Here is a 26,269-nt window from a genome sequence, read left to right on the forward strand (position 1 = left end):
CCTCATAGTAAACAGTCGCCACACAGGACAAAGTCGATAGTAAACAGTCACCACACAGGACAAAGTCGATAGTAAACAGTCGCCACACAGGACAAAGTCGATAGTAAACAGTCACCACTCAGGACAAAGTCGATAGTAAACAGTCACCACTCAGGACAAAGTCGATAATAAACAGTCACCACACAGGACAAAGTCGATAGTAAACAGTCACCACTCAGTACAAAGTCGATAGTAAACAGTCACCACACAGGACAAAGTCGATAGTAAACAGTCACCACACAGGACAAAGTCGATAGTAAACAGTCACCACTCAGGACAAAGTCGATAGTAAACAGTCACCACACAGGACAAAGTCGATAGTAAACAGTCACCACTCAGGACAAAGTCGATAGTAAACAGTCACCACTCAGGACAAAGTCGATAGTAAACAGTCACCACACAGGACAAAGTCGATAGTAAAGAGTCACCACACAGGACAAAGTCGATAGTAAACAGTCACCACTCCGGACAAAGTCGATAGTGAACAGTCACCACTCCGGACAAAGTCGATAGTAAACAGTCACCACACAGTCTAATACCTATGGGGATCCATGGAGGGCCAATGCTGACTGTAACTAAACCTTGAAGTTAGTTCGTTATTTGGGCTTTATGCCATAGTTAATGTCAAGTTTCATCCCTCGAGCGAGAAATTTCTTCACGCCTTCCGGTTTTATTGTTCTAAGACTAAGTCTCTCTGGTACTGTCTATGTCTCCCAATATGGACTGAAAAACCTCATGTAGACAGACATGAAAGTTTACTATTGTCTTGGTTGATGCCGATGGTTCTGACTGGCCGCTGTCCTCAGCTTCATTAGTACCATTCGACCCCCATTGGATTTAGGCCACCACCTGATAACCTTACAAATATTAATGAAATACATTTACTTGATGGTGTTGCTACATTGTACAGCTTTGGATTATTGGTGCCGTGAATCTAATGTGTGAAACGTAGTACCTCACTCTTTTGTAATGATAGACCTTATAAACACGCAACAGAACTAACGTATGGAAGTGGAAGAAAAGCATGTCAGTTACCTGTTAATGCCCAGCGCAAGTGTTTTAGAAGGGTATTGATGAAACATAGTGACATAGATTAATGGATTGATAATGAATATGTAATAGTGGGAAGGGCAATGAAGATTATGGAAAATGTGGGGATAAAGTAAATGAAACATTTCCACATAGCCTCAGAAGCACTAGAGATATGTGGAACTGAACAGACATGTTCTTGATATATATATCATCAAAACATTATATATACAATAAGGTGGCACCATTGCCTGAGGAAATGTCAACAACATGTTGCTTTAAATGCGTGCTATGTTACCATTATGGTACCACCACAAATTCCTTATTTGCCCCTGATTAAGTTCAGGCCTACATCACATGTTTCTTGGTTGCTTTATTATTCTTTTATGATTTTCCTTCATTTCATAAGGTAAAAATAGTTCCTCAACTTTATTCGATTGCTATTTAAGATGCCTATCAGTTTGTGAGACCATATTGTTGATGATTGGCTGTAAAATAAATTTGCCAAACATTGTTTTACCAGCTCCTTAGAACATTACTAAGGCATACACTGTTTTTTCTGTTACTTTTTTTTATTGAATATGACATATTTCGTGCTCTTATCACATCAAGCAAAATCTATAAAATCTTCACCTAATTTCACATAGCAGCTAATATTTATCATAATTTTAATGTTTTCCAGTCATATGTGATTGTTTGGGTTTCATGTTTATATTCAGTTGCTGGAAAGCTGAGCACTGTGTGTATTTGCTTCCACATTAACCCATCCCAGCATCCATAACCACAGGAAGTTACTCATTTAGCTGCGCATTGAAAGTGGCTTTGGATATTGAGTGATTTTGTTCTTCACTGCTACATAAAGTTTAGAAAAGACAGTAAGAGTTACAGTGTGTGATTTGGAGCATTACTTGAGTGTTTTATTTTCAAAATCATTTATTTATTTATTTATTTTGCTTTGTCGCTGTCTCCCATGTTAGCGAGGTAGCGCAAGGAAACAGACGAAAGAATGCCCAACCCGCCCACATACACATATATATACATACACGTCCACACATGGACATATACATACCTATACATCTCAATGTACACATATATATACACACACAGACATATACATATATACACATGTACATAATTCATACTGTCTGCCTTTATTTGTTCCCATCGCCACCTCGCCACACATGGAATAACAACCCCCTCCCCCCTCATGTGTGCGAGGTAGCGCTAGGAAAAGACACCAAAGGCCCCATTCGTTCACACTCAGTCTCTAGCTGTCATGTAATAATGCACCGAAATCACAGCTCCCTTTCCACATCCAGGCCCCACACAACTTTCCATGGTTTACCCCAGACACTTCACATGCCCTGGTTCAATCCATTGACAGCACATCGACCCCGGTATACCACATCGTTCCAATTCACTCTATTCCTTGCATGCCTTTCACCCTCCTGCATGTTCAGGCCCTGATCACTCAAAATCTTTTTCACTCCATCTTTCCACCTCCAATTTGGTCTTCCACTTCTCCTTGTTCCCTCCACCTCTGACACATATATCCTCTTGGTCAATCTTTCCTCACTCATTCTCTCCATGTCACCAAACCATTTCAAAACACCCTCTTCTGCTCTCTCAACCACACTCTTTTTATTTCCACACATCTCTCTTACCCTTACATTACTTATTCGATCAAACCACCTCACACCACATATTGCCCTCAAACATCTCATTTCCAGCACATCCACCCTCCTGCGCACAACTCTATCCATAGCCCACGCCTCGCAACCATACAACATTGTTGGAACCACTATTCCTTCAAACATACCCATTTTTGCTTTCCGAGATAATGTTCTCGACTTCCAAACATTCTTCAAGGCTCCCAGAATTTTCTCCCCCTCCCCCACCCTATGATTCACTTCTGCTGCCAGATCCACTCCCAGATATCTAAAACACTTTACTTCCTCCAGTTTTTCTCCATTCAAACTTACCTCCCAATTGACTTGACCCTCAACCCTACTGTACCTAATAACATTGCTCTTATTCACATTTACTCTTAACTTTCTTCTTTCACACACTTTACCAAACTCAGTCACCAGCTTCTGCAGTTTCTTACATGAATCAGCCACAAGCGCTGTATCATCAGCGAACAACAACTGACTCACTTCCCAAGCTCTCTCATCCACAACAGACTGCATACTTGCTCCTCTTTCCAAAACTCTTGCATTCACCTCCCTAACAACCCTATCCATAAACAAATTAAACAACCATGGAGACATCACACACCCCTGCCGCAAACCTACATTCACTGAGAACCAATCACTTTCCTCTCTTCCTACACGTACACATGCCTTACATCCTCGATAAAAACTTTTCACTGCTTCTAACAACTTGCCTCCCACACCATATATTCTTAAAACCTTCCACACAGCATCTATATCAACTCTATCATATGCCTTCTCCAGATCCATAAATGCTACATACAGATCCATTTGTTTTTCTACGTATTTCTCATATACATTCTTCAAAGCAAACACCTGATCCACACATCCTCTACCACTTCTGAAACCACACTGCTCTTCCCCAATCTGATGCTCTGTACATGCCTTCACCCTCTCAATCAATACCTTCCCATATAATTTACCAGGAATACTCAACAAACTTATACCTCTGTAATTTGAGCACTCACTCTTATCCCCTTTGCCTTTGTACAATGGCACTATGCAAGCATTCCGCCAATCCTCAGGCACCTCACCATGAATCATACATATATTAAATAACCTTACCAACCAGTCAACAATACAGTCACCCCCTTTTTTAATAAATTCCACTGCAATACCATCCAAACCTGCTGCCTTGCCGGCTTTCATCTTCCGTTAAGCTTTTACTACCTCTTCTCTATTTACCAAATCATTTTCCCTAACCCTCTCACTTTACACGCCACCTCGACCAAAACACCCTATATCTGCCACTCTATCATCAAACACATTCAACAAACCTTCAAAATACTCACTCCATCTCCTTCTCACATCACCACTACTTGTTATCACCTCCCCATTAGCCCCCTTCACTGAAGTTTCCATTTGCTCCCTTGTCTTACGCACTTTATTTACCTCCTTCCAAAACATCTTTTTATTCTCCCTGAAATTTAATGATACTCTCTCACCCCAACTCTCATTTGCTCTCTTTTTCACCTCTTGCACCTTTCTCTTGACCTCCTGCCTCTTTCTTTTATACCTCTCCTGCTCATTTGCATTTTTTCCCTGCAAAAATCATCCAAATGCCTCTCTCTTCTCTTTCACTAATAATCTTACTTCTTCATCCCACCACTCACTACCTTTTCTAATCAACCCACCTCCCACGCTTCTCATGCCACAAGCATCTTTTGCGCAATCCATCATTGCTTCCCTAAATACATCCCATTCCTCTCCCACTCCCCTTACCTCCTTTGTTCTCACCTTTTTGCATTCTGTACTCAGTCTCTCCTGGTGCTTCCTAACACAAGTCTCCTTCCCAAGCTCACTTACTCTCACCACTCTCTTCACCCCATCATTCTCTCTTCTTTTCTGAAAACCCCCACAAATCTTCACCTTCGCCTCCACAAGATAATGATCAGACATCCCTCCAGTTGCACCTCTCAGCACATTAACATCCAAAAGTCTCTCGTGCGTCTATCAATTAACACGTAATCCCATAACGCTTTCTGGCCATCTCTCCTACTTACATACGTATACTTATGTATATCTCACTTTTTAAACCAGGTATTCCCAATCACCAGTCCTTTTCAGCACATAAATCTACAAGCTCTTCACCATTTCCATTTACAACACTGAACACTCCATGTATAGTAATTATTCCCTCAACTGCCACATTACTCACCTTTGCATTCAAATCACCCATCACGATAACCTGGTCTTGTGCATCAAAACCACTAACACACTCATTCAGCTACTCCCAAAACAATTGCCTCTCATGATCTTTCTTCTCATGCCCAGGTGCATATGCACCAATAATCACTCATCTCTCTCCATCAAGTTTCAGTTTTACCCATATCAATCTAGAATTTACTTTCTTACACTCTATCACATATTCCCACAACTCCTGATTCAGGAGTAGTGCTACTCCTTCCCTTGCTCTTGTTCTCTCACTAAACATGCAGGTTCCTTTCCTCAAACATACTACCTATCTCTCCTTTTTTCTCATCTTGGTTACATCCACACACATTTAGACACCCCAATTTGAGCCTTTGAGGAGGATGAGAACTCTTCGCGTGACTCCTTCTTCTGTTTCCCCTTTTAGAAAGTTAAAATACAAGGAGGGGAGGGTTTCTGGCCCCCCGCTCCCGTCCCCTTTAGTCGCCTTCTACGACACATGAGGAATGCGTGGGAAGTATTCTTTCTCCCCTATCCCCAGGGATAGTAGGCAATATTCATAAAGGTTATGAAAATCAAGGAAAGTGTGGAGTTGATTAATGTAAACTTAGGTGAAATACTTGCAGAAAGTCAGCAGAACTTATATAAACATCCTAGAGGAACTCATGACAGCATCACACCAACTGCTGGTGAATGTCGTCAAACAGACTTGATGGCTTTTCATGCCACTGCCTAACAAGCAGCCATTTGGTCCCAGTTAGTTGACAACTTTAATGTTGGTATGTTTCATTAAATCTTGACTGCTGTGGGACATTGTCTGTGTATATCTAAAATCTGCTCAGTACTTGGTGTAAGGAGTTATGAATTTTTTTATATTACGTTTGTAAAAGGAAAGGAAATGCTAGGTTAGGTTTTGTTAGATCTTATTGGGGCATATGTAAAATCAGGGACTGTCCTCTGCTCTTATCTGTGAGTAAGTGCATTATTATGATGGACAACTGCTAGAATTGGCCTTGAAAACACCACTGATAAAATGAAGGCTCAATTTCAAAGGTTTGCCATACTTTTGGTTCAGATTCCAATTTGATAAGAGGTAGGTGATTCTTAAGTAACAAACCAAATTCATGATTTCACCATATGAATTAAAAACTGTGTGAATAAATGGAAAATCCTTATTCCAATGTTGAGTGTGAGTTGAATTTAAAAATTTTATTCTCGAGTTAAAAGATACTCCATTCACAGTCCAGTGGGATGCCATCATTTTAGTAATACCATTTTTAACTAGCCTTGCACACATTATACAATTTATTAACTGATCTTCAAAATTTAACAGCTTGCTCATCCTATAGCTGCAGCTCCTCAGAAATTTGCCTTTACAGTGAAGAAAAAAGAATCCTTACAGAATATGTTTGTATTATATTTTATCAAAGAAAATGCCAAAAAAGTAGAATAATTTCCTTAGTATTGTTGTGCATGGATGTCTGTTATTTCCCGACCCTGGTTCAGGACTGGATGTTAGGATAACGTGAGCATCACTTCAGTGCACTTTTTCTTTACTGTATTTCACTGATGTACAATGTTTTCTCTGCATACATACACATAGTGTTACACTGATTTTTTTTTTTTTTTTATTTTGCTTTGTGTTTGCGAGGTAGCGCAAGGAAACAGACGAAAGAAATGGCCCAACCCACCCCCATACACATGTATATACATACACGTCCACACATGCAAATATACATACCTATACATCTCAATGTACACATATATATACACACACAGACACATACATATATACCCATGCACACAATTCACACTGTCTGCCTTTATTCATTCCCATCGCCACCTCGCCACACATGGAATACCATCCCCCTCCCCCCTCATGTGTGCGAGGTAGCGCTAGGAAAAGACAACAAAGGCCCCATTTGTTCACACTCAGTCTCTAGTTGTCATGCAATAATGCCCGAAACCACAGCTCCCTTTCCACATCCAGGCCCCACACATCTTTCCATGGTTTACCCCAGACGCTTCACATGCCCTGATTCAATCCACTGACAGCACGTCAACCCCGGTATACCACATCGATCCAATTCACTCTATTCCTTGCCTGCCTTTTACCCTCCTGCATGTTCAGGCCCCGATCACTCAAAATCTTTTTCACTCCATCTTTCCACCTCCAATTTGGTCTCCCCCTTCTCCTCGTTCCCTCCACCTCCGACACATATATCCTCTTGGTCAATCTTTCCTCACTCATTTTCTCCATGTGCCCAAACCATTTCAAAACACCCTCTTCTGCTCTCTCAACCACGCTCTTTTTATTTCCACACATCTCTCTTACCCTTACATTACTTACTCGATCAAACCACCTCACACCACACATTGTCCTCAAACATCTCATTTCCAGCACATCCACCCTCCTACGCACAACTCTATCCATAGCCCACGCCTCGCAACCATACAACATTGTTGGAACCACTATTCCTTCAAACATACCCATTTTTGCTTTCCGAGATAATGTTCTCTACTTCCACACATTCTTCAAGGCTCCCAGGATTTTCACCCCCTCCCCCACCCTATGATTCACTTCCGCTTCCATGGTTCCATCCGCTGCCAGATCCACTCCCAGATATCTAAAACACTTTACTTCCTCCAGTTTTTCTCCATTCAAACTTACCTCCCAATTGACTTGACCCTCAACCCTACTGTACCTAATAACCTTGCTCTTATTCACATTTACTCTTAACTTTCTTCTTTCACACACTTTACCAAACTCAGTCACCAGCTTCTGCAGTTTCTCACATGAATCAGCCACCAGTGCTGTATCATCAGCAAACAACAACTGACTCACTTCCCAAGCTCTCTCATCCACAACAGACTTCATTCTTGCCCCTCTTTCCAAAACTCTTGCATTCACCTCCCTAACAACCCCATCCATAAACAAATTAAACATCCATGGAGACATCACACACCCCTGCCACAAACTTACATTCACTGAGAACCAATCACTTTCCTCTCTTCCTACACGTACACATGCCTTACATCCTCGATAAAAACTTTTCACTGCTTCTAACAACTTGCCACCCACACCATATATTCTTAATACCTTCCACAGAGCATCTCTATCAACTCTATCATATGCCTTCTCCAGATCCATAAATGCTACATACAAATCCATTTGCTTTTCTAAGTATTTCTCACATACATTCTTCAAAGCAAACACCTGATCCACACATCCTCTACTACTTCTGAAACCACACTGCTCTTCCCCAATCTGATGCTCTGTACATGCCTTCACCCTCTCAATCAATACCCTCCCATATAATTTACCAGGAATACTCAACAAACTTATACCTCTGTAATTTGAGCACTCACTCTTATCCCCTTTGCCTTTGTACAATGGCACTATGCATGCATTCTGCCAATCCTCAGGCACCTCACCATGAGTCATACATACATTAAATAACCTTACCAACCAGTCAACAATACAGTCACCCCCTTTTTTAATAAATTCCACTGCAATACCATCCAAACCTGCTGCCTTGCCGGCTTTCATCTTCCGCAAAGCTTTTACTACCTCTTCTCTGTTTACCAAATCATTATCCCCAACCCTCTCACTTTGCACACCACCTCGACCAAGACACCCTATATCTGCCACTCTATCATCAAACACATTCAACAAACCTTCAAAATACTCACTCCATCTCCTTCTCACATCACCACTACTTGTTATCACCACCCCATTAGCGCCCTTCACTGAAGTTCCCATTTGCTCCCTTGTCTTACGCACTTTATTTACCTCCTTCCAGAAGATCTTTTTATTCTCCCTAAAATTTAATGATACTCTCTCACCCCAACTCTCATTTGCCCTCTTTTTCACCTCTTGCACCTTTCTCTTGACCTCCTGTCTCTTTCTTTTATACATCTCCCACTCAATTTCATTTTTCCCTGCAAAAATCGTCAAAATGCCTCTCTCTTCTCTTTCACTAATAATCGTACCTCTTCATCCCACCACTCACTACCCTTTCTAATCAACCCACCTCCCACGCTTCTCATGTGTGTCTCATGTGTGTCTAAATGTGTGTGGATGTAACCAAGATGTGAAAAAAGGAGAGATAGGTAGTATGTTTGAGGAAAGGAATCTGGATGTTTTGGCTCTGAGTGAAACGAAGCTCAAGGGTAAAGGGGAAGAGTGGTTTGGGAATGTCTTGGGAGTAAAGTCAGGGGTTAGTGAGAGAACAAGAGCAAGGGAAGGAGTAGCAGTACTCCTGAAACAGGAGTTGTGGGAGTATGTGATAGAATGTAAGAAAGTAAATTCTCGATTGATATGGGTAAGACTGAAAGTGGATGGAGAGAGATGGGTGATTATTGGTGCATATGCACCTGGGCATGAGAAGAAAGATCATGAGAGGCAAGTGTTTTGGGAGCAGCTGAATGAGTGTGTTAGTGGTTTTGATGCGTGCGACCGGGTTATAGTGATGGATGATTTGAATGCAAAGGTGAGTAATGTGGCAGTTGAGGGGATAATTGGTATACATGGGGTGTTCAGTGTTGTAAATGGAAATGGTGAAGAGCTTGTAGATTTATTTGCTGGAAAAGGACTGGTGATTCGGAATACCTGGTTTAAAAAGTGAGATATACGTAAGTATACTTATGTAAGTAGGAGAGATGGCCAGAGAGCGTTATTGGATTACGTGTTAATTGACAGGCGCGCGAAAGAGAGACTTTTGGATGTAAATATGCTGAGAGGTGCAACTGGAGGGATGTCTGATCATTATCTTGTGGAGGCTAAGGTGAAGATTTGTATGGGTTTTCAGAAAAGAAGAGTGAATGTTGGGGTGACAAGGGTGGTGAGAGTAAGTGAGCTTGGGAAGGAGACTTGTGTGAGGAAGTACCAGGAGAGACTGAGTGCAGAATGGAAAAAGGTGAGAACAATGGAAGTAAGGGGAGTAGGGGAGGAATGGGATGTATTTAGGGAATCAGTGATGGATTGCGCAAAAGATGCTTGTGGCAATGTTTATATATATTATATTATTATTATTTTGCTTTGTCGCTGTCTCCTGCATTAGCGAGGTAGCGCAAGGAAACAGACGAAAGAATGGCCCAACCCACCCACATACACATGTATATACATACACCTCCACACACGCAAATATACATACCTCTACATCCCAACGTATACATGTATATACACACACAGACATATACATATATACACATGTACATACTTCATACTGTCTGCCTTTATTCATTTCCATCGCCAACTCGCCACACATGTAATAACAACCCCCTCCCCCCTCGTGTGTGAGGTAGTGCTAGGAAAGACAACAAAGGCCCCATTCGTTCACACTCAGTCTCTAGCTGTCATGTAATAATGCACCGAAACCACAGCTCCCTTTCCACATCCAGGCCCCACAGAACTTTCCATGGTTTACCCCAGACGCTTCACATGCCCTGGTTCAATCCATTGACAGCACATCGGCCCCGGTATACCACATCGTTCCAATTCACTCTATTCCTTGCACGCCTTTCACCCTCCTGCATGCTCAGGCCCCAATCACTCAAAATCTTTTTTTACTTCATCTTTCCACCTCCAATTTGGTCTTCCACTTCTTCTCGTTCCCTCCACCTCTGACACATTATCCTCTTGGTCAATGTTTCCTCACTCATTCTCTCCATGTGACCAAACCATTTCAAAACACCCTCTTCTGCTCTCTCAACCACACTTTTTATTTCCACACATCTCTCTTACCCTTACATTACTTACTCGATCAAACCACCTCTCCACATATTGTCCTTAAACATCTCATTTCCAGCACATCCACCCTCCTGCGCACAACTCTTATCCATAGCCCACGCCTCGCAACATTGTTGGAACCACTATTCCTTCAAACATACCCATTTTTGCTTTCCGAGATAATGTTTTCGACTTCCACACACTCTTCAACGCTCCCAGAATTTTCACCCCCTCCCCCACCCTATGATTCACTTCCACTTCCATGGTTCCATCCGCTGCCAGATCCACTCCCAGATATCTAAAACTCTTCACTTCCTCCACTTTTTCTCCATTCAAACTTACCTCCCAATTGACTTAACCCCCAACCCTACTGTACCTAATAACCTTGCTCTTATTCACATTTACTCTCAACTTTCTTCTCTCACACACTTTACCAAACTCAGTCACCAGCTTTTGCAGTTTCTCACATGAATCAGCCACCAGCGCTGTATCATCAGCAAACGACAACTGACTCACTTCCCACGCTCTCTCATCCACCACAGACTGCATAATTGCCCCTCTTTCCAAAACTCTTGCATTCACCTCCCTAACAACCCCATCCATAAACAAATTAAACAACCATGGAGACATCACACATCCCTGCTGCTTTATAAATTCAAGAAAAGTTATTGAAACCTGACAAGAGTTCACATAGCTGTTGAAATATGATTATGAGTGTAGTAGGAATAATTTTAATTTCCATTTTGACACTTCTTTTTTATTAGTATTTGTGAGTGAAGGGTGTGGATTGTATATTGCAGTAGAAGATAGATTAACTGAGGTAGGCTATGTGAAAATGTATGTGCCTGGTTAGTGTTTTTGAATCAATAATTATTTCCTTTTGTTAATGTTATAAGTTACTGACTTTGAATGTAGTTAAAATGTATTTGGTAATGTTTATTGAAGGAGGAGGTAAGAATATATGAACTGCAATATTTGCCTGTGTTAGATTTAAAATTTACCAAGTATCACATAAAGAAATTATTATTTTACGTGATTTGTTGAGTTATCTTGTATAAATGTCGTATGGAATGTCTTGAGAATGTCTTGAGATGGAGAATATGAATGTAAGTGTTAATTGATAATGTTGTTAAGTGTAAAATGGTTATGGTTATATTAAATGAACAGTAGGTGAAATGTATAGATTTCAGAGAATGTAAAATTATATATTTGATATAAAAAGTCCACCTAATCTCTTGAAACCTTATCAGACCTTATGTTGGAGGTAAATTATTATTAATCGAAATGTAGGGTGTAAGTTGTGTTTGTTGTGGTGTTGGTTGACGTAAGTGCATTTCAAATGTAACTTGTTGAAGAGTAGAAATTAAGCTGTCATAGGATTGTTATTGTTTCTTGAGGTAGAAGAATATTTTGTGCGTTACTGTTGTGTTATATTAATTGGAAAATATCATTATAAGATGTGTTAAGAATATAGGTTGTAATATTTTGATATGATTAGATGTAGGGATTGAGTAGGTGCAAATGTGTAAAAGTTCAATACATGGATATGTTTAATTTATTGACCAAGTATACTTTTTAGATAAGTAATGTACCTTTTTATTAAATGATTTATGTGTTGCATAGGTAGGTGTGTATATGTGTTTTGAGAATAAATGAAAGTGTTGATTTAGCATAAATGGTGATGATTTTTTCTTATGGGAAATGTTATGAATGTAAGATCATTGTATTTTCTAAAGTGATTTATTAAAGCGTTGCATGACCTGACCTTGGATGCAGGACATGTACACAGTAAGAATAACACATTTATTTGTTAGTTATTATCGTAACCTATGTAATGGAAGATAAGGCAGTGAGATGTAACTTCCTGACATAGGAGGTGAATTTTTAGTATTATAAGTGTTAATGAATGAAAGTTGTGTGTTGCTCGGCATGTTGACTGACATTAGTGCAGTTTTAGTGTCAGTGATGGGTGTGAAGTGAAAGTAAAGTTTAAAGAAGCTTTCGAGTAGTAGGGAGGTTAGGTTTTTTGTTATGCATACTGATGTATTGTGTAATTTGGATTGTTTATTACTAGATGTATTAGTTTGATATGAGGTTTATTAGGTAATATTTGAAATGATAGTTTCAAAGTTTAAAGATTTTGTATGTTCTGAGTGAAATTGCATTGATATGATGTGTATTGGTTGAAATTTATTTTACAACATTCACTGTATTGCGTTCTAAGTTTTGATATTGTAATGGTTTGATTTTTTTTTCTTTTTTTTTTTTGCCGCTGTCTCCCACGTTTGCGAGGTAGCGCAAGGAAACAGACGAAAGAAATGGCCCAAACCACCCCCATACACATGTATATACATACGTCCACACACACAAATATACATACCTACACAGCTTTCCATGGTTTACCCCAGACGCTTCACATGCCCTGATTCAATCCACTGACAGCACGTCAACCCCAGTATACCACATCGATCCAATTCACTCTATTCCTTGCCCTCCTTTCACCCTCCTGCATGTTCAGGCCTCGATCACACAAAATCTTTTTCACTACATCTTTCCACCTCCAATTTGATCTCCCACTTCTCGTTCCCTCCACCTCCGACACATATATCCTCTTGGTCAATCTTTCCTCACTCATTCTCTCCATGTGCCCAAACCATTTCAAAACACCCTCTTCTGCTCTCTCAACCACGCTCTTTTTATTTCCACACATCTCTCTTACCCTTACGTTACTTACTCGATCAAACCACCTCACCACACATTGTCCTCAAACATCTCACTTCCAGCACATCCATCTTCCTGCGCACAACTCTATCCATAGCCCACGCCTCGCAACCATACAACATTGTTGGAACCACTATTCCTTCAAACATATCCATTTTTGCTTTCCGAGATAATGTTCTCGACTTCCACACATTCTTCAAGGCTCCCAGGATTTTCGCCCCCTTCCCCACCCTATGATCCATTTCCACTTCCATGGTTCCATCTGCTGCCAGATCCACTCCCAGATATCTAAAACACTTTACTTCCTCCAGTTTTCCTCCATTCAAACTTACCTCCCAATTGACTTGACCCTCAACCGTACTGTACCTAATTACCTTGCTCTTATTCACATTTACTCTTAACTTTCTTCTTTCACACACTTTACCAAACTCAGTCACCAGCTTCTGCAGTTTCTCACATGAATCAGCCACCAGCGCTGTATCATCAGCGAACAACAACTGACTCACTTCCCAAGCTCTCTTATCCCCAACAGACTTCATACTTGCCCCTCTTTCCAAAACTCTTGCATTCACCTCCCTAACAACCCCATCCATAAACAAATTAAACAACCATGGCGACATCATACACCCCTGCCGCAAACCTACATTCAAGGTTTGATATGATGAGGTGTATTACTTGTATATTGCGATGGGTATTGATGTTATATGTTGAAGTGTATTACGATGATATTATCATGCGCATTAGTTTGAAATGATGAGTATAAATGATAATCTAATGTTTATTTAGTTTAGAATGGTAAGCGTATTGATTTATTGATTTATTTATTTTTTTTATTTTGCTTTGTCGCTGTCTCCCACGTTTGCGAGGTAGCGTAAGGAAAGAGACGAAAGAAATGGCACAACCCACCCCCATACACAATGTACACACACACACGCCCACACACGCAAATATACATACCTATACATCTCAATGTACACATATATATACACACACAGACACATATATATATACCCATGCACACAATTCACACTGTCTGCCCCTATTCATTCCCATCGCCACCTCGCCACACATGGAATACCATCCCCCTCCCCCCTCATGTGTGTGAGGTAGCACTAGGAAAAGACAACAAAGGTCCCATTTGTTCACACTCAGTCTCCACCTGTCACGCAATAATGCCTGAAACCACAGCTCCCTTTCCACATCCAGGCCCCACAGAACTTTCCATGGTTTACCCCAGACGCTTCACATGCCCTGATTCAATCCACTGACAGCACGTCAACCCCGGTATACCACATCGATCCAATTCACTCTATTCCTTGCCCGCCTTTCACCCTCCTGCATGTTCAGGCCCCAATCACTCAAAATCTTTTTCACTCCATCTTTCCACCTCCAATTTGGTCTCCCACTTCTCCTCGTTCCCTCCACCTCCGACACATATATCCTCTTGGTCAATCTTTCCTCACTCATTTTCTCCATGTGCCCAAACCATTTCAAAACACCCTCTTCTGCTCTCTCAACCACGCTCTTTTTATTTCCACACATCTCTCTTACCCTTACATTACTTACTCGATCAAACCACCTCACACCACACATTGTCCTCAAACATCTCATTTCCAGCACATCCACCCTCCTGCGCACAGCTCTATCCATAGCCCACGCCTCGCAACCATACAACATTGTTGGAACCACTATTCCTTCAAACATACCCATTTTTGCTTTCCGAGATAATGTTCTTGACTTCCACACATTCTTCAAGGCTCCCAGGATTTTCGCCCCCTCCCCCACCCTATGATTCACTTCCGCTTCCATGGTTCCATCCACTGCCAGATCCACTCCCAGATATCTAAAACACTTTACTTCCTCCAGTTTTTCTCCATTCAAACTTACCTCCCAATTGACTTGACCCTCAACCCTACTGTACCTAATAACCTTGCTCTTATTCACATTTACTCTTAACTTTCTTCTTTCACACACTTTACCAAACTCAGTCACCAGCTTCTGCAGTTTCTCACATGAATCAGCCACCAGCACTGTATCATCAGCGAACAACAACTGACTCACTTCCCAAGCTCTCTCATCCACAACAGACTTCATACTTGCCCCTCTTTCCAAAACTCTTGCATTCACCTCCCTAACAACCCCATCCATAAACAAATTAAACAACCATGGCGACATCACACATCCCTGCTGCTTTATAAATTCAAGAAAAGTTATTGAAACCTGACAAGAGTTCACATAGCTGTTGAAATATGATTATAGTGTAGTAGGAATAATTTTAATTTCCATTTTGACACTTCTTTTTATTAGTATTTGTGAGTGAAGGGTGTGGATTGTATATTGCAGTAGAAGATAGATTAACTGAGGTAGGCTATGTGAAAATTGTATGTGCCTGGTTAGTGTTTTTGAATCAATAATTATTTCCTTTTGTTAATGTTATAAGTTACTGACTTTGAATGTAGTTAAAATGTATTTGGTAATGTTTATTGAAGGAGGAGGTAAGAATATACGATCTGCAATATTTGCCTGTGTTAGATTTAAAATTTACCAAGTATCACATAAAGAAATTATTTTACGTGATTTGTTGAGTTATCTTGTATAAATGTCGTATGGAATGTCTTGAGAATGTCTTGAGATGGAGAATATGAATGTAAGTGTTAATTGATAATGTTGTTAAGTGTAAAATGGTTAAGGTTATATTAAATGAACAGTAGGTGAAATGTATAGATTTCAGAGAATGTAAAATTATATATTTGATATAAAAAGTCCACCTAATCTCTTGAAACCTTATCAGACCTTATGTTGGAGGTAAATTATTATTAATCGAAATGTAGGTGTAAGTTGTGTTTGTTGTGGTGTTGGTTGACGTAAGTGCATTTCAAATGTAACTTGTTGAAGAGTAGAAATTAAGCTGTCATAGGATTGTTATGTTTCTTGAGGTAGAAGAATATTTTTGTGCGTTACTGGTTGTGTTATATTAATTGGAAAATATCATTATAAGATGTGTTAAGATATAGGTTGTAATATTTTGATATGATTAGATGTAGGGATTGAGTAGGTGCAAATGTGTAAAAGTTCAATACATGGATATGTTTAATTTATTGACCAAGTATACTTTTTAGATAAGTAATGTACCTTTTTATTAAATGATTTATGTGTTTGCATAGGTAGGTGTGTATATGTGTTTGAGAATAAATGAAAGTGTTGATTTAGCATAAATGGTGATGATTTTTTCTTATGGGAAATGTTATGAATGTAAGATCATTGTATTTTCTAAAGTGATTTATTAAAGCGTTGCATGACCTGACCATTGGATGCAGGACATGTACACAGTAAGAATAACACATTTATTGTTAGTTATTATCGTAACCTATGTAATGGAAGATAAGGGCCCCCCCAAAAAAAACCTTTTTTTAAAAAAAAAAACCTTTTTTTTTGGGGGGGGGGAAAAAGGGGGGTTTACCCCCAAACCCCCCTTTAATTTTTTTTACCAAACCCCTTTTAAAAAAAAAACCCAAAAAAACTTTTAAACCCCCCCTTTTTTAAAAAAGGGGAAAAAAGGGGTTTGGGGGTTTTTTGGGGAAAAAAAAAAAAATTTTTTTTAAAAAAAGGGGGGGGGTTTTTTAAAAAAAAAAAAAAAACCCCCAACCCCCCTTTTTTCCCCTTTTTTTTAAAAAAAAAATTTTTTTTTTTTTTTTTTGGGGTTTTTTTTTTTAAAAAAAATTAATTTAAATTTTTCCCCCAAAATTTTTTTTTTTTTTTTGCGAGGTAGCGCAAGGAAACAGACGAAAGAAATGGCCCAACCCACCCCCATACACATGTATATACATACACGTCCACACACGCAAATATACATACCTATACATCTCAATGTACACATATATATACACACACAGACACATACATATATACCCATGCACACAATTCACACTGTCTGCCTTTATTCATTCCCATCGCCACCTCGCCACACATGGAATACCATCCCCCTCCCCCCTCATGTGTGCGAGGTAGCGCTAGGAAAAGACAACAAAGGCCCCATTTGTTCACACTCAGTCTCTAGTTGTCATGCAATAATGCCCGAAACCACAGCTCCCTTTCCACATCCAGGCCCCACACATCTTTCCATGGTTTACCCCAGACGCTTCACATGCCCTGATTCAATCCACTGACAGCACGTCAACCCCGGTATACCACATCGATCCAATTCACTCTATTCCTTGCCTGCCTTTTACCCTCCTGCATGTTCAGGCCCCGATCACTCAAAATCTTTTTCACTCCATCTTTCCACCTCCAATTTGGTCTCCCCCTTCTCCTCGTTCCCTCCACCTCCGACACATATATCCTCTTGGTCAATCTTTCCTCACTCATTTTCTCCATGTGCCCAAACCATTTCAAAACACCCTCTTCTGCTCTCTCAACCACGCTCTTTTTATTTCCACACATCTCTCTTACCCTTACATTACTTACTCGATCAAACCACCTCACACCACACATTGTCCTCAAACATCTCATTTCCAGCACATCCACCCTCCTACGCACAACTCTATCCATAGCCCACGCCTCGCAACCATACAACATTGTTGGAACCACTATTCCTTCAAACATACCCATTTTTGCTTTCCGAGATAATGTTCTCTACTTCCACACATTCTTCAAGGCTCCCAGGATTTTCACCCCCTCCCCCACCCTATGATTCACTTCCGCTTCCATGGTTCCATCCGCTGCCAGATCCACTCCCAGATATCTAAAACACTTTACTTCCTCCAGTTTTTCTCCATTCAAACTTACCTCCCAATTGACTTGACCCTCAACCCTACTGTACCTAATAACCTTGCTCTTATTCACATTTACTCTTAACTTTCTTCTTTCACACACTTTACCAAACTCAGTCACCAGCTTCTGCAGTTTCTCACATGAATCAGCCACCAGTGCTGTATCATCAGCAAACAACAACTGACTCACTTCCCAAGCTCTCTCATCCACAACAGACTTCATTCTTGCCCCTCTTTCCAAAACTCTTGCATTCACCTCCCTAACAACCCCATCCATAAACAAATTAAACATCCATGGAGACATCACACACCCCTGCCACAAACTTACATTCACTGAGAACCAATCACTTTCCTCTCTTCCTACACGTACACATGCCTTACATCCTCGATAAAAACTTTTCACTGCTTCTAACAACTTGCCACCCACACCATATATTCTTAATACCTTCCACAGAGCATCTCTATCAACTCTATCATATGCCTTCTCCAGATCCATAAATGCTACATACAAATCCATTTGCTTTTCTAAGTATTTCTCACATACATTCTTCAAAGCAAACACCTGATCCACACATCCTCTACTACTTCTGAAACCACACTGCTCTTCCCCAATCTGATGCTCTGTACATGCCTTCACCCTCTCAATCAATACCCTCCCATATAATTTACCAGGAATACTCAACAAACTTATACCTCTGTAATTTGAGCACTCACTCTTATCCCCTTTGCCTTTGTACAATGGCACTATGCATGCATTCTGCCAATCCTCAGGCACCTCACCATGAGTCATACATACATTAAATAACCTTACCAACCAGTCAACAATACAGTCACCCCCTTTTTTAATAAATTCCACTGCAATACCATCCAAACCTGCTGCCTTGCCGGCTTTCATCTTCCGCAAAGCTTTTACTACCTCTTCTCTGTTTACCAAATCATTATCCCCAACCCTCTCACTTTGCACACCACCTCGACCAAGACACCCTATATCTGCCACTCTATCATCAAACACATTCAACAAACCTTCAAAATACTCACTCCATCTCCTTCTCACATCACCACTACTTGTTATCACCACCCCATTAGCGCCCTTCACTGAAGTTCCCATTTGCTCCCTTGTCTTACGCACTTTATTTACCTCCTTCCAGAAGATCTTTTTATTCTCCCTAAAATTTAATGATACTCTCTCACCCCAACTCTCATTTGCCCTCTTTTTCACCTCTTGCACCTTTCTCTTGACCTCCTGTCTCTTTCTTTTATACATCTCCCACTCAATTTCATTTTTTCCCTGCAAAAATCGTCAAAATGCCTCTCTCTTCTCTTTCACTAATAATCGTACCTCTTCATCCCACCACTCACTACCCTTTCTAATCAACCCACCTCCCACGCTTCTCATGTGTGTCTCATGTGTGTCTAAATGTGTGTGGATGTAACCAAGATGTGAAAAAAGGAGAGATAGGTAGTATGTTTGAGGAAAGGAATCTGGATGTTTTGGCTCTGAGTGAAACGAAGCTCAAGGGTAAAGGGGAAGAGTGGTTTGGGAATGTCTTGGGAGTAAAGTCAGGGGTTAGTGAGAGGACAAGAGCAAGGGAAGGAGTAGCAGTACTCCTGAAACAGGAGTTGTGGGAGTATGTGATAGAATGTAAGAAAGTAAATTCTCGATTGATATGGGTAAGACTGAAAGTGGATGGAGAGAGATGGGTGATTATTGGTGCATATGCACCTGGGCATGAGAAGAAAGATCATGAGAGGCAAGTGTTTTGGGAGCAGCTGAATGAGTGTGTTAGTGGTTTTGATGCGTGCGACCGGGTTATAGTGATGGATGATTTGAATGCAAAGGTGAGTAATGTGGCAGTTGAGGGGATAATTGGTATACATGGGGTGTTCAGTGTTGTAAATGGAAATGGTGAAGAGCTTGTAGATTTATTTGCTGGAAAAGGACTGGTGATTCGGAATACCTGGTTTAAAAAGTGAGATATACATAAGTATACGTATGTAAGTAGGAGAGATGGCCAGAGAGCGTTATTGGATTACGTGTTAATTGACAGGCGCGCGAAAGAGAGACTTTTGGATGTAAATATGCTGAGAGGTGCAACTGGAGGGATGTCTGATCATTATCTTGTGGAGGCTAAGGTGAAGATTTGTATGGGTTTTCAGAAAAGAAGAGTGAATGTTGGGGTGACGAGGGTGGTGAGAGTAAGTGAGCTTGGGAAGGAGACTTGTGTGAGGAAGTACCAGGAGAGACTGAGTGCAGAATGGAAAAAGGTGAGAACAATGGAAGTAAGGGGAGTAGGGGAGGAATGGGATGTATTTAGGGAATCAGTGATGGATTGCGCAAAAGATGCTTGTGGCAATGTTTATATATATTATATTATTATTATTTTGCTTTGTCGCTGTCTCCTGCATTAGCGAGGTAGCGCAAGGAAACAGACGAAAGAATGGCCCAACCCACCCACATACACATGTATATACATACACCTCCACACACGCAAATATACATACCTCTACATCCCAACGTATACATGTATATACACACACAGACATATACATATATACACATGTACATACTTCATACTGTCTGCCTTTATTCATTTCCATCGCCAACTCGCCACACATGTAATAACAACCCCCTCCCCCCTCGTGTGTGAGGTAGTGCTAGGAAAGACAACAAAGGCCCCATTCGTTCACACTCAGTCTCTAGCTGTCATGTAATAATGCACCGAAACCACAGCTCCCTTTCCACATCCAGGCCCCACAGAACTTTCCATGGTTTACCCCAGACGCTTCACATGCCCTGGTTCAATCCATTGACAGCACATCGGCCCCGGTATACCACATCGTTCCAATTCACTCTATTCCTTGCACGCCTTTCACCCTCCTGCATGCTCAGGCCCCAATCACTCAAAATCTTTTTTTACTTCATCTTTCCACCTCCAATTTGGTCTTCCACTTCTTCTCGTTCCCTCCACCTCTGACACATTATCCTCTTGGTCAATGTTTCCTCACTCATTCTCTCCATGTGACCAAACCATTTCAAAACACCCTCTTCTGCTCTCTCAACCACACTTTTTATTTCCACACATCTCTCTTACCCTTACATTACTTACTCGATCAAACCACCTCTCCACATATTGTCCTTAAACATCTCATTTCCAGCACATCCACCCTCCTGCGCACAACTCTTATCCATAGCCCACGCCTCGCAACATTGTTGGAACCACTATTCCTTCAAACATACCCATTTTTGCTCTCCGAGATAATGTTTTCGACTTCCACACACTCTTCAACGCTCCCAGAATTTTCACCCCCTCCCCCACCCTATGATTCACTTCCACTTCCATGGTTCCATCCGCTGCCAGATCCACTCCCAGGTATCTAAAACACTTCACTTCCTCCACTTTTTCTCCATTCAAACTTACCTCCCAATTGACTTAACCCCCAACCCTACTGTACCTAATAACCTTGCTCTTATTCACATTTACTCTCAACTTTCTTCTCTCACACACTTTACCAAACTCAGTCACCAGCTTTTGCAGTTTCTCACATGAATCAGCCACCAGCGCTGTATCATCAGCAAACGACAACTGACTCACTTCCCACGCTCTCTCATCCACCACAGACTGCATAATTGCCCCTCTTTCCAAAACTCTTGCATTCACCTCCCTAACAACCCCATCCATAAACAAATTAAACAACCATGGAGACATCACACATCCCTGCTGCTTTATAAATTCAAGAAAAGTTATTGAAACCTGACAAGAGTTCACATAGCTGTTGAAATATGATTATGAGTGTAGTAGGAATAATTTTAATTTCCATTTTGACACTTCTTTTTTATTAGTATTTGTGAGTGAAGGGTGTGGATTGTATATTGCAGTAGAAGATAGATTAACTGAGGTAGGCTATGTGAAAATGTATGTGCCTGGTTAGTGTTTTTGAATCAATAATTATTTCCTTTTGTTAATGTTATAAGTTACTGACTTTGAATGTAGTTAAAATGTATTTGGTAATGTTTATTGAAGGAGGAGGTAAGAATATACGATCTGCAATATTTGCCTGTGTTAGATTTAAAATTTACCAAGTATCACATAAAGAAATTATTTTACGTGATTTGTTGAGTTATCTTGTATAAATGTCGTATGGAATGTCTTGAGAATGTCTTGAGATGGAGAATATGAATGTAAGTGTTAATTGATAATGTTGTTAAGTGTAAAATGGTTATGGTTATATTAAATGAACAGTAGGTGAAATGTATAGATTTCAGAGAATGTAAAATTATATATTTGATATAAAAAGTCCACCTAATCTCTTGAAACCTTATCAGACCTTATGTTGGAGGTAAATTATTATTAATCGAAATGTAGGGTGTAAGTTGTGTTTGTTGTGGTGTTGGTTGACGTAAGTGCATTTCAAATGTAACTTGTTGAAGAGTAGAAATTAAGCTGTCATAGGATTGTTATTGTTTCTTGAGGTAGAAGAATATTTTGTGCGTTACTGTTGTGTTATATTAATTGGAAAATATCATTATAAGATGTGTTAAGAATATAGGTTGTAATATTTTGATATGATTAGATGTAGGGATTGAGTAGGTGCAAATGTGTAAAAGTTCAATACATGGATATGTTTAATTTATTGACCAAGTATACTTTTTAGATAAGTAATGTACCTTTTTATTAAATGATTTATGTGTTGCATAGGTAGGTGTGTATATGTGTTTTGAGAATAAATGAAAGTGTTGATTTAGCATAAATGGTGATGATTTTTTCTTATGGGAAATGTTATGAATGTAAGATCATTGTATTTTCTAAAGTGATTTATTAAAGCGTTGCATGACCTGACCTTGGATGCAGGACATGTACACAGTAAGAATAACACATTTATTTGTTAGTTATTATCGTAACCTATGTAATGGAAGATAAGGCAGTGAGATGTAACTTCCTGACATAGGAGGTGAATTTTTAGTATTATAAGTGTTAATGAATGAAAGTTGTGTGTTGCTCGGCATGTTGACTGACATTAGTGCAGTTTTAGTGTCAGTGATGGGTGTGAAGTGAAAGTAAAGTTTAAAGAAGCTTTCGAGTAGTAGGGAGGTTAGGTTTTTTGTTATGCATACTGATGTATTGTGTAATTTGGATTGTTTATTACTAGATGTATTAGTTTGATATGAGGTTTATTAGGTAATATTTGAAATGATAGTTTCAAAGTTTAAAGATTTTGTATGTTCTGAGTGAAATTGCATTGATATGATGTGTATTGGTTGAAATTTATTTTACAACATTCACTGTATTGCGTTCTAAGTTTTGATATTGTAATGGTTTGATTTTTTTTTTCTTTTTTTTTTTGCCGCTGTCTCCCACGTTTGCGAGGTAGCGCAAGGAAACAGACGAAAGAAATGGCCCAAACCACCCCCATACACATGTATATACATACGTCCACACACACAAATATACATACCTACACAGCTTTCCATGGTTTACCCCAGACGCTTCACATGCCCTGATTCAATCCACTGACAGCACGTCAACCCCAGTATACCACATCGATCCAATTCACTCTATTCCTTGCCCTCCTTTCACCCTCCTGCATGTTCAGGCCTCGATCACACAAAATCTTTTTCACTACATCTTTCCACCTCCAATTTGATCTCCCACTTCTCGTTCCCTCCACCTCCGACACATATATCCTCTTGGTCAATCTTTCCTCACTCATTCTCTCCATGTGCCCAAACCATTTCAAAACACCCTCTTCTGCTCTCTCAACCACGCTCTTTTTATTTCCACACATCTCTCTTACCCTTACGTTACTTACTCGATCAAACCACCTCACCACACATTGTCCTCAAACATCTCACTTCCAGCACATCCATCTTCCTGCGCACAACTCTATCCATAGCCCACGCCTCGCAACCATACAACATTGTTGGAACCACTATTCCTTCAAACATATCCATTTTTGCTTTCCGAGATAATGTTCTCGACTTCCACACATTCTTCAAGGCTCCCAGGATTTTCGCCCCCTTCCCCACCCTATGATCCATTTCCACTTCCATGGTTCCATCTGCTGCCAGATCCACTCCCAGATATCTAAAACACTTTACTTCCTCCAGTTTTTCCTCCATTCAAACTTACCTCCCAATTGACTTGACCCTCAACCGTACTGTACCTAATTACCTTGCTCTTATTCACATTTACTCTTAACTTTCTTCTTTCACACACTTTACCAAACTCAGTCACCAGCTTCTGCAGTTTCTCACATGAATCAGCCACCAGCGCTGTATCATCAGCGAACAACAACTGACTCACTTCCCAAGCTCTCTTATCCCCAACAGACTTCATACTTGCCCCTCTTTCCAAAACTCTTGCATTCACCTCCCTAACAACCCCATCCATAAACAAATTAAACAACCATGGCGACATCATACACCCCTGCCGCAAACCTACATTCAAGGTTTGATATGATGAGGTGTATTACTTGTATATTGCGATGGGTATTGATGTTATATGTTGAAGTGTATTACGATGATATTATCATGCGCATTAGTTTGAAATGATGAGTATAAATGATAATCTAATGTTTATTTAGTTTAGAATGGTAAGCGTATTGATTTATTGATTTATTTATTTTTTTTATTTTGCTTTGTCGCTGTCTCCCACGTTTGCGAGGTAGCGTAAGGAAAGAGACGAAAGAAATGGCACAACCCACCCCCATACACAATGTACACACACACACGCCCACACACGCAAATATACATACCTATACATCTCAATGTACACATATATATACACACACAGACACATATATATATACCCATGCACACAATTCACACTGTCTGCCCCTATTCATTCCCATCGCCACCTCGCCACACATGGAATACCATCCCCCTCCCCCCTCATGTGTGTGACGTAGCACTAGGAAAAGACAACAAAGGTCCCATTCGTTCACACTCAGTCTCCAGCTGTCACGCAATAATGCCTGAAACCACAGCTCCCTTTCCACATCCAGGCCCCACAGAACTTTCCATGGTTTACCCCAGACGCTTCACATGCCCTGATTCAATCCACTGACAGCACGTCAACCCCGGTATACCACATCGATCCAATTCACTCTATTCCTTGCCCGCCTTTCACCCTCCTGCATGTTCAGGCCCCAATCACTCAAAATCTTTTTCACTCCATCTTTCCACCTCCAATTTGGTCTCCCACTTCTCCTCGTTCCCTCCACCTCCGACACATATATCCTCTTGGTCAATCTTTCCTCACTCATTTTCTCCATGTGCCCAAACCATTTCAAAACACCCTCTTCTGCTCTCTCAACCACGCTCTTTTTATTTCCACACATCTCTCTTACCCTTACATTACTTACTCGATCAAACCACCTCACACCACACATTGTCCTCAAACATCTCATTTCCAGCACATCCACCCTCCTGCGCACAGCTCTATCCATAGCCCACGCCTCGCAACCATACAACATTGTTGGAACCACTATTCCTTCAAACATACCCATTTTTGCTTTCCGAGATAATGTTCTTGACTTCCACACATTCTTCAAGGCTCCCAGGATTTTCGCCCCCTCCCCCACCCTATGATTCACTTCCGCTTCCATGGTTCCATCCACTGCCAGATCCACTCCCAGATATCTAAAACACTTTACTTCCTCCAGTTTTTCTCCATTCAAACTTACCTCCCAATTGACTTGACCCTCAACCCTACTGTACCTAATAACCTTGCTCTTATTCACATTTACTCTTAACTTTCTTCTTTCACACACTTTACCAAACTCAGTCACCAGCTTCTGCAGTTTCTCACATGAATCAGCCACCAGCACTGTATCATCAGCGAACAACAACTGACTCACTTCCCAAGCTCTCTCATCCACAACAGACTTCATACTTGCCCCTCTTTCCAAAACTCTTGCATTCACCTCCCTAACAACCCCATCCATAAACAAATTAAACAACCATGGCGACATCACACACCCCTGCTGCAAACCTACATTCACTGAGAACCAATCACTTTCCTCTCTTCCTACACGTACACATTCCTGACATCCTCGATAAAAACTTTTCACTGCATCTAACAACTTGCCTCCCACACCATATATTCTTGATGCCTTCC

The 26,269-nt window shown here is 40.5% G+C and overlaps 1 protein-coding gene across 12 annotated transcripts in view; it reads left to right on the top strand.

The window, feature by feature from the left end:
• LOC139760264 (uncharacterized) overlaps positions 1 to 26,269 on the top strand; it is a 229,306-nt gene that overhangs the window by 157,154 nt on the left and 45,883 nt on the right. The window lies entirely within an intron of this gene.

The sequence above is a fragment of the Panulirus ornatus genome, chromosome 36, assembly GCF_036320965.1.
Source record: "Panulirus ornatus isolate Po-2019 chromosome 36, ASM3632096v1, whole genome shotgun sequence".
Classification (NCBI taxonomy): domain Eukaryota; kingdom Metazoa; phylum Arthropoda; class Malacostraca; order Decapoda; family Palinuridae; genus Panulirus; species Panulirus ornatus.